Source organism: Chlorocebus sabaeus, chromosome 3 (assembly GCF_047675955.1).
Source record: "Chlorocebus sabaeus isolate Y175 chromosome 3, mChlSab1.0.hap1, whole genome shotgun sequence".
Taxonomy (NCBI): Eukaryota; Metazoa; Chordata; class Mammalia; order Primates; family Cercopithecidae; genus Chlorocebus; species Chlorocebus sabaeus.
Window position 1 is genome coordinate 10,884,013 of NC_132906.1, and position 14,783 is coordinate 10,898,795.

Consider the following 14,783-nt stretch of genomic DNA (forward strand, 5'->3'; position numbering starts at 1 on the left):
GTTACCACTCAATAAATATTCGTTATTTTTCTTACTATTCTCAGAACAATTCTTAAGGAGACATGTTTTTTAATTGTGGTAAAATATACATAATTTTTCACCCAGGCTGGAGTACAGTGGCATGATCTCAACTCACTGTAACCTCGACCTCCTGGGTTTAATCCATCCTCCCTCCTTAGCCTCCTAAATAGTGGGGACTACAGACATTCACCACCATGCCCAGCTATTTTTTTGTATTTTTTTAAAGATGGGGTTTCACCACGTTAGGCTGGTCTGGAACTCCTGGGCTCAAGTGATCCGCCTGCTTCAGCCTCCTAAAGTGCTGGGATTACAGGCATGAGCCACCATGGCCGGCCTCATCTTGAATTTTTTTTTTTTTTTTTTTTTTTTTGAGACGGGGTCTCTCTCTGTTGCCTAGGCTTTAGTGCAGTGGCGTGATCTCGGCTCACCGCAGCCTTCACCTCCGAGGTTCAAGCACTCCTCCCACCTCAGCGCCCCCGAGTAGCTGAGATTACAGGCGCACCACCATGCCCGGCTAACTTTTGTATTTTCAGTAGAGACAAGGTTTCACCATGTTGGCCAGGCTGGTCCCTAACTCCTGACCTCAGGTGATCTGTCCACCTCAGCCTCCCAAAGTGCTGGGATTACAGGTGTGAGCCACCGCGCCAGGCCAACCATTTTTAAGTGTACAGTTCAGTAGTGTTAAGTGTATTCACATTGTAATGAAAACAATCTTCACAACTCTTTATCTTGCAAAACTGAAACTTTTTACCCATTGAAGCCCCCCATTGCCGCCTGCGTCCTAGTCCATGGCAACCATGGTTTCTGCTTTCTGTGTCTACAAATTTACCTATTCTGGATACCACATGTAAGTGGAATCATACAAGATTTGTCTTTTTGTGACTGGCCCATTCATTTAGCATAATGTCCTCAGGGTTTATTCTTCATTCATGTTGTAGCATATGTCAGAATTTCCTTCCCTTTTAAGGATAACACCACATCTTGTTTACTCATGAACATTTGAGTTTTTTCTACCTATTGGCTATTTTGAATAATGTTTCTATGAACATGGGTGTCTAAATTATCTCTCCAAGACCTGTCTTAATTATTTGGGGGTACATACCCAGAAGTGGAATTACTGAATCATGTAAGTCTTTCTGTTTTTAGTATTTACTGCCACGTTGTTTGCCACAGTGGCTGCACCATTTTACATTCCCACCAACAATGCAGAAGAGTCCACATTTCTCTACATCCTCTTCTGTTTTCTTCTGTGTGTTTTTTTGTTTGTTTCTTTGTTTTTTTAATGTACCCATCCTAACAGATGTGATTGAGGAGATAAAGAATTGACATACGTAATTTCCACTCTTTTAACCCTCAAGCCTAAGATGGTCTGACTGGCCTAATTTTTCAACCTCTTTTCTTATGAGTGTATTTTTGTTTGTTTGTTTGTTTTGAGACAGAGCCTCACTCTGTCACCCAGGCTGGAGTACAGTGGTGCCATCTCAGCTCACTGCAGCCTCCACCTCCCAGGTTCAAGCAATTCTCCCACCTCAGCCTCCCGAGTAGCTGGGATTACAGGGGTGTGCCATCACGTCTGGATAATTTTTGCATTTTTAGTAGAGATGGGGTTTTACCATGTTGGCCAGGCTGGTCTCAAATGACTGACTTCAGGTGATCTGCCCACCTCAGCCTCCCAAAGTGCTAGGATTTCAGGCGTGAGCCACCACGCCCGGCCACTTTTCTTGTTATTCTCACCACTAGTACTCTGGCAAAAAATATCCTCTAAGCATGGTGAGCCTTCAAGGCATGGTATTTCTATTTGGTCCTTCTCAGAACACCTAGTAGCAAATTTTATATCTATTTACTTACTGAGAGTCAATCTTTCTCTTTTTCCATTTCTTTCACAGCATAAATATTTTCTGCTTATAATTCAATTTAATTGACAGGCATAGTTAGGGGAATTTTCAAGTCATAATGTGTCTGGAGTTGGGTTCCTTCCAGTGGGTTCTTGGTCTCACTGACTTCAAGAATGAAGCAGCGGACCCTCGCGGTCTGTGTGACAGCTCTTAAAGGTGGCACAGACCCAAAGAGGGAGCAGCAGCAAGATTTATTGTGAAGAACGAAAGAACAAAAATTCCACAGCGTCCAGGGGGACCTGAGCGGGTGGCTGGGGTGGCCAGCTTTTATTCCCTTATTTGTCCCTGCCCATGTCCTGCTGATTGGTCCATTTTATAGAGTGCTGATTGGTCCATTTTACAGAGCACTGATTGGTCCATCTTACAGAGCACTGATTGGTCCATTTTACAAACCTCTAGCTAGTCACAGGATGCTGATTGGTGCGTTTTACAGCCCTAGCTACAGAGTGCTGATTGGCGCATTTTACAATCCTCTTATAAGACAGAAAAGTTCTCCAAGTCCCCACCCAACCCAGAAGTCCAGCTGTCTTCACCTCTGAATAAGTCAAATGTCAAATTTAGTTTTCTGGAACTATAATTACATATGTTAGAGTTTCTCACCCTATGTTCCTCGTCTGTTAATCTCATTCATATTTTTCTTCTCTCTGGATGCATTTTGGACAATTTCTTCAGATAGGCTTTCAGTTCACCAATTCATTCTTTCAGCTGTATTGCATTTGTTGTTAAATTTGTCCACTTAATTTCTAGTTTCAATTGTTAAATTTTGTTTCTTTCTAGAAGTTTGTTTCTTTCCTAACATATTTGGATATTTGATAACATTTCTGGTTCCTTGAACATATCTTCAAACTTGTTTTTAATTTCTTTTTTTTATTTTTTGAGACGGAGTCTCGCTCTGTCGCCCAGGCTGGAATGCAGTGGTGTGATCTTGGCTCACTGCAACCTCCACCTCGTGGGTTCAAGCAATTCTCCTGCCTCAACCTTCTAAGTACCTGGGATTACAGGCATGCATGTACCACCACTCCCAACTAATTTTTGTATTTTTAGTAGAGACGGGTGTCACCATATTGACCAGGCTGGTCTCAAGCTCCTGACCTCAGGTGATCCGCCCGCCTCGGCCTCCCAAAAGTACTGGGATTACAGGCGTGAGCCACCGCACCTGGCCGTTTTTAATTCCTTTAAACATAGTAAGTATAGTTATTTTAGAGTCTGTATGTAGTAATTCCATTATCCAGAATCCTTGAGGGTTCTATTTCTGCAGTTTATTTTTTCTGCTAATTGTTCCTTATGTTGCCTTCTTTCCGTGTGTGTGTAACTAGTTTTTTAGTGTGAACTACATATATATATCTTTTTTTTTGGGTAGGGGGGACTTTATGCATGTGAATTATTTAAGCCTAGGACAAAGATGTATTATTCCAGAATCATTTTGCATTTGTTTGTACTAGCAGGACTGCCTGAAGGCACTAACAGTCGAGAATCACTCAAAATCAAATTTGGGACCTGAGATCCTTTGGACTACCTAAATAGCGTAAATTTGAGCTCCAAACTGACATGAGGACTGGCTTATGAGTCCAAGTTCTCAGCAATGATTCTCTCTCTGCTCGTTAACTAGATTTGAAACTCTTTTTTTTTAATCTGCTGTAAGGTTGGGGGTGGATGTCATTTTCTATTTACTTACACCAAGGGCGTAGCCCTTTGCAGTCTTAACTTTATGCTAGAGAGGAAATCTTATTAGATGACTCCCCACCTGGAGGCAGTCTCTAGGCTTTTTACCTGCACACTGTGTGGTCATGACAATCAAAGCTAAAGTTCCTGCAGTTAAGCAAATGCCCCCAGAGAGAAAGTCAGCTGCAGTGTTCCACTTATCTCTGAGTTCTTTCATTCAGGTATTAGGCCTAAGAACTATTTACTCTCTTAAAATTCATCAGTGCATTTAAGATACTTTAAATATTTTATCCAGAATGCTCAGTTGTTTCCAGTGGGAGGGTCAGTTTGTATACCTGTTCTCCATACTACCAGAAGCAAAGTCCCTCCCCATGTTTTTACCAATTCCATCTTTTGTTTACAATTTGGTGAAGTTTGGTAGAATTGGCAATGAGTAGGGGAAAAATTTGATCCAATAAAAATCAGGAAAATATGGTTAAGCAAACAACTAAGTTATTCCTTTTAAAACATATACTTCCTGTGCACCTGAGCTAGCTCTATAATTGCTATGCAATAACAGGGTGACTGTACTGCCCTCGCTCAGGGGATAGCTTCAGGCTGATTTCATACATATTCACACCGTTCAAGCCACTGTCACTCCATAAAGTGTTTAGGACCCTGGACCTCTGGCTTGGTAAGGTCCAAAACTGCTAAGTATGGGATTGAGGGATGCTCTCACTAGAAGTGCAGATGGAAAGTGGGTAGGGACGGGAGACCTGGTGATTGCGGGGCGGTAAGTAGAATCTTTGAGACAAACTGAAACATTATCCCAGAAAAGTTCAAGAAGCAAAGGGCCAGCAGGTGTCCTCACTAGAAAGCAGCAAGAAAGATAAATCTTGCTGAATTAATCTTCCCGACTGTTCCCTGCTGCTCTTGACAGATCTTTTCACCTGGACCCTCCTGCCCTCAACCATGACTTCCCCCTACCTAGACTCAGCATTATCTGCTCTGATCCTCCTCTGCTCTCCTTCCCTGGTCAGCTATTTATCAAGCAGAAAAGTCTGTCTTTATAAGTAGGCCTGCAGATCTTCCTCTGTGGAACAGTTTTCAGAGCCTTTGGAGTGAGACAGACGTGAGGCAGTAGTTAAGGCAATAGTTCCAGGACTTTAAAAAAAAAAAAGCCAGGTGAGGTGGCTCACGCCTATAATCCCAGCACTTTGGGAGGCTGAAGCAGGTGGATCATGAGGTCAGAAGTTCAAGACCAGTCTGACCAACATGGTGAAACCCCATCTCTACTAAAAAAAAAAAAAAATTAGGCTGGCGTGGTGGCGCACACCTGTAATCATAGCTACTCAGGAGGCTGAGGCAGGAGAATTGCTTGAACCCAGGAGATGGAGGTTGCAGTCAGCCGAGATCATGCCACTGCACTCCAGCCTGGGTGACAGAGCGAGACTCCGTCTCAAAAAAAAAAAGGAAAAAAATCCTGGACCAGTTAAATATTTAGAAAAGTATAAGGGCTGACAAAGAATTTATTCACTTTGTAGTTTTCTAAGTAAGAACATTAAAAAAAAAAAAAAACACACACACACAAAAAAAACCTTGCTGCATATCAACATCTCATGTTGTATCAGTTTGCTATGTAAGGGACCACCCCTAAAGCAGCACCACACCCTGTGGACCCTTCTTGTCTCTGCCTGCCCACTGGAGCCTGACAGTTCAGATGCTCTCACTCACACATCTGGACCCTCAGTTTGGGCAGCCAGGTTGGCTGGAGCCTCTCTTCACATGGTCTCTGATCTCAAGAGGCCAGCCAGCGCTTGTTCACATGACGGTCAAGGGTTCCCAGCCGCAAGAGAGAAAATTTCAGGGCACAAGCCCTTTTCAAGCCCTTACCTCACCTTTGCTAATGTTGCATTGGTCAAAGCAAGTAACAAAGGCAGCCTAGATTCAAGAGGTAGATAAATAGATTCCTCTTCTTGGCAAAAGGAGGTACTACATCACATTGCAAAGAGACACAAAAACAGAAGCAAATTTGTGATCATTTGTGCTGCAACCTACTATAACCATAATCATCATTTCATAGAAAAAGATCATCTTACCATGGATAGTTAGAAAAAAAGTTCTTCAAATGTAAAATATTTAGCTCTCTCTCTATATATATAACTCACAGCATTGTCCTTATTTTATTTTATTTTTCTAAATACCCTGGACTGGTGAAAACTTTTACTCTTAGCAGCGTTATTCCAGAGAATGGTGTTTGGAACTATGTTAAGAAATGGAATCTGGCAGCATTGGCTAGGATTAGAGAAAAGGGTGGGGAGACTGGAGGAGGGAAGCCAGATAAGAATGCAGATAAAGATAATGAGAGAGCAGGAAGTAGGTGAGTGGCCACTGGAATAACCAGAAAGGAGGGAAATGTGATAACTAGCTCAGAGTAGCTCTTTAGCACCAGGATAAGATGGGGTGTGTGCGTGTGCGCATGTGTGTGTCTGAAAGGATGGAGCCCTGATTCTAGGGCTTTCCTTTTCTATTATTGGTGACAAATCACCACTAATTTAGCCATTTAAAACAACATCCACTTGTTATCTCACAGTTTTCTTTGGGTCAGGAACCCAGGCATGGGTTAAAATTTGATCCTCTGCTCAAGGTCCCACAAGGCCAAAATGAAGGCTTTGGTCCAGCTGGGCCCTTACCTGGAGGCTGCGGGGAAGAATCAGTTTCCAGATTCTTTCAGGGTTGGAGGAATCCATACCCTTAGAGTTGTGGGACCGAGGTCCCTCTTTCTTCATTGGCTGTAGCTTGTCTTAGTGTGCTGAAGTGATAACAGAATACCACAGACTGGGTGGTTTCAACAACAGGCATTTATTTTTTCACAGTTCTGGAGACTGGATGTCTATGATCAAGGTGCCTGCATGGTCACATTATGGTGAGGATGTTCCTCCCGGCTTGTAGATACCTTCTGACTGTGTCCTCACATTGGAGTGGTTGGGGGAGCAAGAGAGCTGTCTGGTATCTCTTCTAAGGGAACTAATCCCACCAAACCAGGATCCCAACCTCATGACCTCATCCTACCGTAATTGCCTCAAAGGCTCTGTCTGACAATATCATCACATTGGAGGTTAGGGTTTCAACATATAAATTAGGAGAGGAGGGACACAAACGCTCAGTCATAGGACAGCTCCTGGGGCTGCCTGCCTTTCTTCCCTGTGGCCCCTCTACCTTTAAGCCGGCAGTGACCTTAATGCTTCAGGTCTCCCTGTTTCCTTCTTCTGCCACCAACCAGAGAAAGCTCTCTGCCTTTAAGGGCTTGTGTGATTAGATCACACCCACCTGGATACTCTCCTTATTTCAAGATCATTTCTGCTGTCTAAAATGATCCTGGGATGATATTTCATCATATTCCAGGGATTAGGGCAGGACATATTCAGGGAGCAATTTTATAATTTCTGCCTACTGCATCATTTCTTGTAACAACAAAGTGAAAGAATCAAGGAGATTTTTTCATAATATGTTACTGTGTAATAACTGTCACCTCATAGGATTATTATTAGATGCCTAGAATATCATGTATAAGAAAATGCATTGCAAATATAAAGCCCTTTAGGGATCATATCTCTTATGGACAGAGTGAAGGGTTGGAATGAGCACAGATTCATTGAACTGGAGTTTGAAATTCACCTCCACCTCTGGTCAGTGACCTCAAACATCCTTCTCCTTTGGGGAATTTTATTAATTGCTACCACTAGGTGTCATCTACCCAACTGGAGAGAAGATAAAGCTCCCTGAGGCTGGGGGCTGCTTGGGACTGAGACCTGTGCATTGTACAACCCCTGGAAGATTTGGAAGCCTGAGCAATCTGGAGGAATTCAACTCTTCCAAAAGAGTGAGCAACTGATTAGCTTTGGAAGGGGTTTATCATCAGTGCAGGCAGGTGGTGGTGACAGCGCCCTGTGATGGTTTTGTCACCTCCCGTGGCCCGGTTGTTCTGTCTGGGAAGTGAAGTGCTTGCTTGCCAGCTTCAGCAGTGTGTTTTGGTGCCCTCGAGAACTGGGGTGGATGGCATGAGCCAAAGCAAAAACCAAAATGCTGGCACTGACATCTCAGCCATTTTTAGGGTCCAAGGGGTAGTGGTGGAAGTCTTTGTTGCCAAGGATTCTATGAGGCTTGGCTCTCAGGACCTGGACCATGGCTAGTGTTCCTCACTGGGGCAAATACATGAACTTTAGATACAGTCAGGAACTTGGCATGAGGGGGCAGAGCCACTGCAGGAGGTTTGAGTCCAGAACTACTGCTGGTGCTATTAGAATATAAATGACTTGCAAAAGACAACCCTTGCCATGGAGAGCTCTCTGCAGGACACAGACTTAGACAACTCTGAATTTATGCTTGTTATCTGTGGTAGTGAAGTGAGCTCCGATGTGAGGGAATGCATGTTCATGTGTGCTTTTTTTTTTTTTCCTCTTTTTAAGACAGAGTCTCACTGTCGCCCAGGCTAGAGTACAGTGGCGCAGTCTCAGCTCACTGCAACCTCCGCCTCCCAGGTTCAAGTGATTCTCATGCCTCAGCCTCCCAAGTAGCTGGGATTGCAGGAACACACCACCATGCCCGGCTAATTTTTGTATTTTTAGTAGAGACAGGGTTTCACCATGTTGGTCAGGCTGGTCTTGAACTCCTGACCTCAAGTGATCCACCCACCTCGGTCTCCCAAAGTGCTGGGATTACAGGCGTGAGCCACTGGGCCTGGCCACATGTGTACTTTTTAGCACTAGACTCTAATTACCTAAATTCCATAGAAGTAACTGCCTATAGCCTTATAACCAATGCCACTGAAGAAAATATAGACTACACAAGTTTAAAAGTTTATTTTTATTTAAACTTTAAAAGTTTATTTTTTAATTCATATAATCTCTATGCAGAAATCACCAAAATTTCAACAACTTAATATTAGATGGGATGTTTCAGATTTTTTAAAAACACACACAAAAAATGCAAAAGGTAAATTATAGGTGAAATGATTTTTTTTTTTAACCATGATTTATGAGAAAGTTGGTCTTGAGAGTTATTCCCAGAAGCTGGGATCTCAAAAAGGGCATTAGAATATGAAGAAGTAGCAGAAACATTGTTTTATTTAAATCTGCGCAAGTATCTAATGCATTCACTAAATCAATTTGTCAAGGGCTGAGGAAGATGTGAAGTCTGTCGCAGGCATGCCTCAGTGATGCAAGGGAAGCCAGGATCTGTGACTACCCCTCAGACCCCAGGCCTTTCCCTCTGCTGGCTTGCTCTATGGTAGAGACCTGTTCTTTGAGCGAGCACTGATTTCCCTTTGCCAGTAAGTCTCGGCCTGTGTCCAGAACATAAATGCATAAAGTAGTGTAAAACCCCATCATCTGTGCATACACCTGTCCCTTCTTAATCTAATTTATAATCAGACCATTTCCCCCGAAATCCTTGTTTCTGCTCAGCCATGACAGACCTGAGTCAGTTTATTTTTTGTATTAGAAATAAATTTGGTAATGAGAGAGCTTTCTACTACTTGCAAAGGTGTAACAATAATCTATGGCATTTTCGAGTTTTTACTGTGTGTTTTATAACCCTGACATTGACCCATTGACATGATATTATTGCTATACCCCACTTTATAGAAAGGTGAGCCCCTGGAAAGCAGTATGGCAATCCTCTAAGAGCTAAAAGCAGAACTACCATTCAACCCAACAATCCCATTACTGGGTACATACCCAGAAGAATATAAATCATTCTGCCATAAAGACACATGTATGCATATGTTCACTGCAGCACTATTCATAATAGCAAAGACATGGAATCAACTAAATGTCCATCAGTGACAGACGGGATAAAGAGAATGATAAAGATAAAAAGACAAGAAAATGAAAGAAAAAAATGATAAAGATAAAAGAAAATGCATAGTATTCCATATACACCATGGAATACTGTGCAGCCATAAAAAAAACGAGATCATGTCCTTCATGGGAACATGGATGGAGCTGGAGGCTTTTATTCTCAGCAAACTAATGCAGGAACAGAAAACCAAATACTGCATTTTCTTACTTATACGCAGGAGCTAACGCTGAGAACTTATGAACACAAAGAAGGAAACTACAGACACTGGGGTCTACTTGACGGCAGAGGGTAGGAGGAGGGAGAGGAGCAGAAAATATAACTACTGAATACGGGGCTTAATTCCTGGGCGATGAAATAATCTGTAAAACAAACCCTCGTGACATGAATTTACCTATATAACAAACCTCCACGTGTACCCGGGAACCTAAAATAAAAGTAACAAAAAGAAAAAGAAACAAAGTTGATGCTCAGAGGGTACAGTAGCCTTCCCAGTCAAATGGCGAGGCTGTAGCCTAGCAGGATTCCCACCTGGAGTCCAGGCTCCAGGCCCTGTACTTTGGTGCCACTCACCACTGTACCTCTCAGGAAGCGTGTGCTCACCTGAGTCTGGGCCCGGAGCCCCCACGTGCCTTTGACAGTATGATGGGAGCATGTCACAGGCTAGCACTCTGAAAGGGTAGTCATTGGCCCTTCACTTGTATGAGACGAACTTTCACCTTGATGTCTGCCTTCTGCCCATTTCGGTGGCAGAACTGGTTTTTCAAAGCCTCAGTTTCTAATTGGTAGAATGGGTCTAATTTTTTCGCTGCTGAAAACTCTTATGGGATATTATGAATCTTAAATGAGATAATATACAGTCATGTGCTTGTTAAACTATAATGCATTACCTCAAACCAGATGTTATTGTTAGTGTAATTATATCTTATAATTCTGCTTTAATAAAAAATGAGGCCTAAATTATATTTTTCCTTGAAAATTACTTTGTCCTGTCCTGAAAAATAATTACTTTTATGTCCTTGCCATGGTTGGGGCTTTCAAAAAAGGAATTACTTTTAGATTCTTTTAAAAATATCCAGATTCTATTTTGTTTCCTGACAGATACTTTCCCAGTTTTGTGTTTCCTGTGGAGGAGCGGGGAAGTACACCATTAAAAACAATCCTAGAGAGCTTTCTTGCTTGGCATGAAGATCGAATTTAGCTGGGAATCTCTACTGCTGGGGCTGCGCTGACATCCTTATTCAGCCTAGTATATGGGAACGTTTTGAGATAAATTCTTGATTATATAGAAGAGATTCTTTTAAGAGCAGAAGTCAGGAGGAAACATCTTTCCTGGCTTTTATGATTACCTTCTCTGGACATAATAATAAGCACTCCCTTGTAGGCCAGTTTTTCTTCCAGAATGTTCAAGAATGTAGGTTACATGGTTCAGTTATAATAACACTTTAAGAACACAGTAAATCTAATCGCATTGCCTAAAAGTCCCTGAGTGTCATGGCAGGTCCAGGACAGAGTGGCCTAGTTGCATAGATTGAGGTTGCTGAGTAGCTCCACTCAGCAGCAACAAGAAGAATCCAGTGTCACTTCAGGCCGGGATGCTCCCAGTGCTGAAGCAGCCCAAACCTATGCAGTAAAGAGATAAAAAATGACGACTAGTTAGGATGGATCACCTCTCTAACTCAGTCACATCTTTTTTCCCCAAGGAAGGAATCAAAATTGTATTAGTCTCTCAAAAAAGAGACATCTTATATTCTACAAATAGGGTTAATATTGCGTACAAAATAATATTTGTGAATAAAAGTCTCTTTTAGCTGGTGATACATCAAAAGAACCACTTTTGTGGGTTAGAGTTTTCCTTCCCAAAAAAATAATTTTTTGAGCTGTGTTTTGTGTTCAGATTTTATAGCCTAGCCAATGTGTTATTTAGTCTTATTAAAGTGCCATGAGTTTCAGTGTGACTCAATTCTTGCTTACACTTCCCTATGCTAACATCATATATTGATCCTGAAGTCCAAGATGATGTACCTCAAAACAACAAATATGCAGAGCCTTTATTTAAAACAGTTTCCCTTTCAGATGCTTGGGATTTTTATTTATACTTATCGTAAAATTGTTTAAAAATATAATTGTGGAAGCCCCCAAAATGAATCTACATTATAGTTATTTACTGAGTATATATTAATATGATTTTAGTTTTGATATTGATATGATGAATCAATTCAGTTATCCCCTTAGCACCTTTCTGCCTCGGTTAATCTGTTTCTTAAATGTTACTGCCTCGTTCTTGCAATGTGCCTGGTGGCCCCTCAGAGTTGTCTCCTGGGAATTAAATGAAATGGGAATACCTTCTCTATTAAATTCAGGTTTTTAGTGTCAGATTACTTTTAATTTGCAAGAAACTACATATAGTATTTGCATATTCGGTTATATATTTGCCTTCAAGAGTTGTGTTGCAAACTCTTGAAGGCAAAGATATATTTTAAGCCTGTTTGGGTTTCCGTTGTTTAATAAATATCTCTTAATAGTATAAATTATCATATCTTCTTATTCCTTGACTCCTCTCTTGATTGAATTTTTTCATCCCTCTCAAGCTGACTGTAATAGCTTTTTAGGAACTTTGTCTTTAAATTTCTTTGAAGAACCTAGAGCTACATATTTTCAACCTATTAGACCTAGCTCCTTTTTTTGTAACATTTAGTCATGCCTCATTTACTGTCTTGAAGTGAAATTCAAAGATAATACAACTCACCTATATATATAAAACTTTTTAAAATATATATATATTTAAATCCCTATCTTTATGATGCAAGAGAAAGGTAAGAACAGTAATCCACGGTAAACTACTTTGAATTTCAACCCATCAGTACTCTGGCACCATTACATGGGAGGCATGCTGAAATAGTAGGATGTGTGCACCTCTCGTACAGCCACCACGGATGCGCCACCCCCTCAGCCCCAGGCAGAGTGTCACAGGTGTGGGCCAGGTGTGGGCCAGGTGAGGCCCTATATAATTTCCCAAAGTATAATTTCCCCTGTATAATTTCCCAGTGTTATAATTTCCCAAATTGATGGTCAATTGCTGTTAAAGCTTTGAACACACCAAGTACAGTTTTTCCTCAACTTATATGCTAATGCATGCCTCAAAAATATTAAGGATATTAAACTTGGGCAAAAATATTTTCTTTATATGTAAAACAGATAGATTCCAGACTTAGATCATTGTAAGTTTTTTATCTCCAAGGATGACAAGGGGGAGCATTTGAAAGCCAGGTGAGATGTGGGACAATTTTTCATTGTGCAGGAGAGCGCCACACTTTGCAGGGCATCAAGCAGGTTCTGCCTTCTGCTCATGGAATGTCAGTAGTACCCTCCCCCATCACTAGGATGACAAAACCACCCCACAAATTTTGAAAAAGCCTACACAGTGAGAAACACTATTATAGAACATTGTGGATGCTTTGTAATGAATGTGATTTTGCTTTATCAAGGAGTATAATTATTATAGAAATCTATGTTATAGGCACCTTCATATTGAATGATCATCATTTGTCTTGCTACTAGATCATAAGCCTATCAAGGGCCAAGATGTATCTTACTGTGTCAAGAGGACCAACACAGTGTCAGGCAATATATTGGTGATTGGTCTGTTGAATAAATAAAAACTCATGAACAATCTCCTCTATTTTCAAAGGAACTGATATCATGAATTAGTAATACATACCACTGTTATCAAACTTCATTGTTAAAATATTACTGTTAAGCTATTAAATGCTGGATTGTACAAACCTAGAAAATAGCCAGTGATCTATGCCTAGTTGGAGCAGGTTATCTTTCTTTGTGTGTTGAAATTTTTATTAATACTATTTAAAAATAACATGTAAGAAAAGAGATGCTAGCAACATGCACAGACTCTGTGTTTTTTTCTCTTTTAAAGAAAATTATTCTTTTCCATTGTTACAAAACTATTGAGAGCTTCTTGGTACAATAGGGCAGAGAAAAACAATAAAGACAGTCTCCATCCCCTGGGGTGTTGTCATCCATTTGGAGTGACGGACTAACATCTAGAACCATTAAAGCTAATAACTAAGTGCCAGGTGGAATAGTGATGTTGATAGATACAGTAAGAGCCCAAGGAAGGGATTATAATGACTCATCAGGATAGTCAGAAGGCTCATGGAATGATAGGACTTGAGCTCATCTTAAGTGATGGGTGGAATTTGAACTGGTGAAGAGGACCACATCCTCAGCAAAGGGAGAAAAATGTAACAAAGGTTTAGAGGTGGCAATTAACATGATAGGTGTGGAAGGCAGGCAGCAGGGCAGTGGCCAGGGTTGATGGTGGGTTGGAGGAGGAAGAGTATGACTATTGGGGAAAAATATAAGGAAAGTTGGTCGGAAGAGTGAGGGCCAAACTCAAAGATTGTTTTGGCCAAAATTAACTTTAAAAGATCTGATGTTAATCTTATGTTATACCTTTAAAAAAAAAATTCTCTTCAGAGGCTTTTTTTAAAATTTTACTTATTTGTGTCAGTAAAAATAAAATGTTCATGGCCAGATTTTGGATTGAATGCTTAGTAGTCATGCAAGTATCAAAAAGCAAGGTTTAGATAAGAGAAAATGTTATCTTTTTTTTTTTTTTTTACTGTATCATATTACTATTCTACTTTATGATTTTTTATTGCCTTTATTCAGTTAACTCAAGTTAGAATAGATGAGAATATGGAGGTAAAGGAAGGCCATGTGGAGAGCTAAGCCTGAATTGGAATCAGGAGTCACTTACTGCTGTGCCATCTTGGGCAGTAACTTGACTGCAATGAACTTCAGTTTTCCCATCTTTAAAATGAAGGTAATACCTTATCCATAAACACACTACAGGTCTGTGGATTGTCATAACAGCCTGTTGTGTGGCACGAAGAAGGCACTTGATGGATGTTAGGTCTCTTATTGGATTAAAATAAGATATTTAACTCCTTTAAGATTAGGTACAATTTGTGTTGAGTCATAGAACCATTAAAGCTCATAAAATTTACATCATATCAGGCAAGCATTTATTAAGAGTGACCTTGGATTCTCTAAACTTCAGTTTCTTAATCTATAAAACAGAGATAAAATACTTGTAGAGTTATGAGGATTAAGTGAGATAATGCATGAAAAGTACTCAGCACAGTGACTGCTGATACCTAGCAATCATGCAATAAACACTACCATTAGTATAATGATGTTATAATTATGATGCCTACATGATGCTACACATTATACTGTCTCTATCTTCACTACAGTCTTCAGTGATGTGTATTATTAATGTTCTTATGTTTATATGAGCAGGAACTGAAGTACAGGGAACTTGAGTGACTAGCTCAGAGTTTC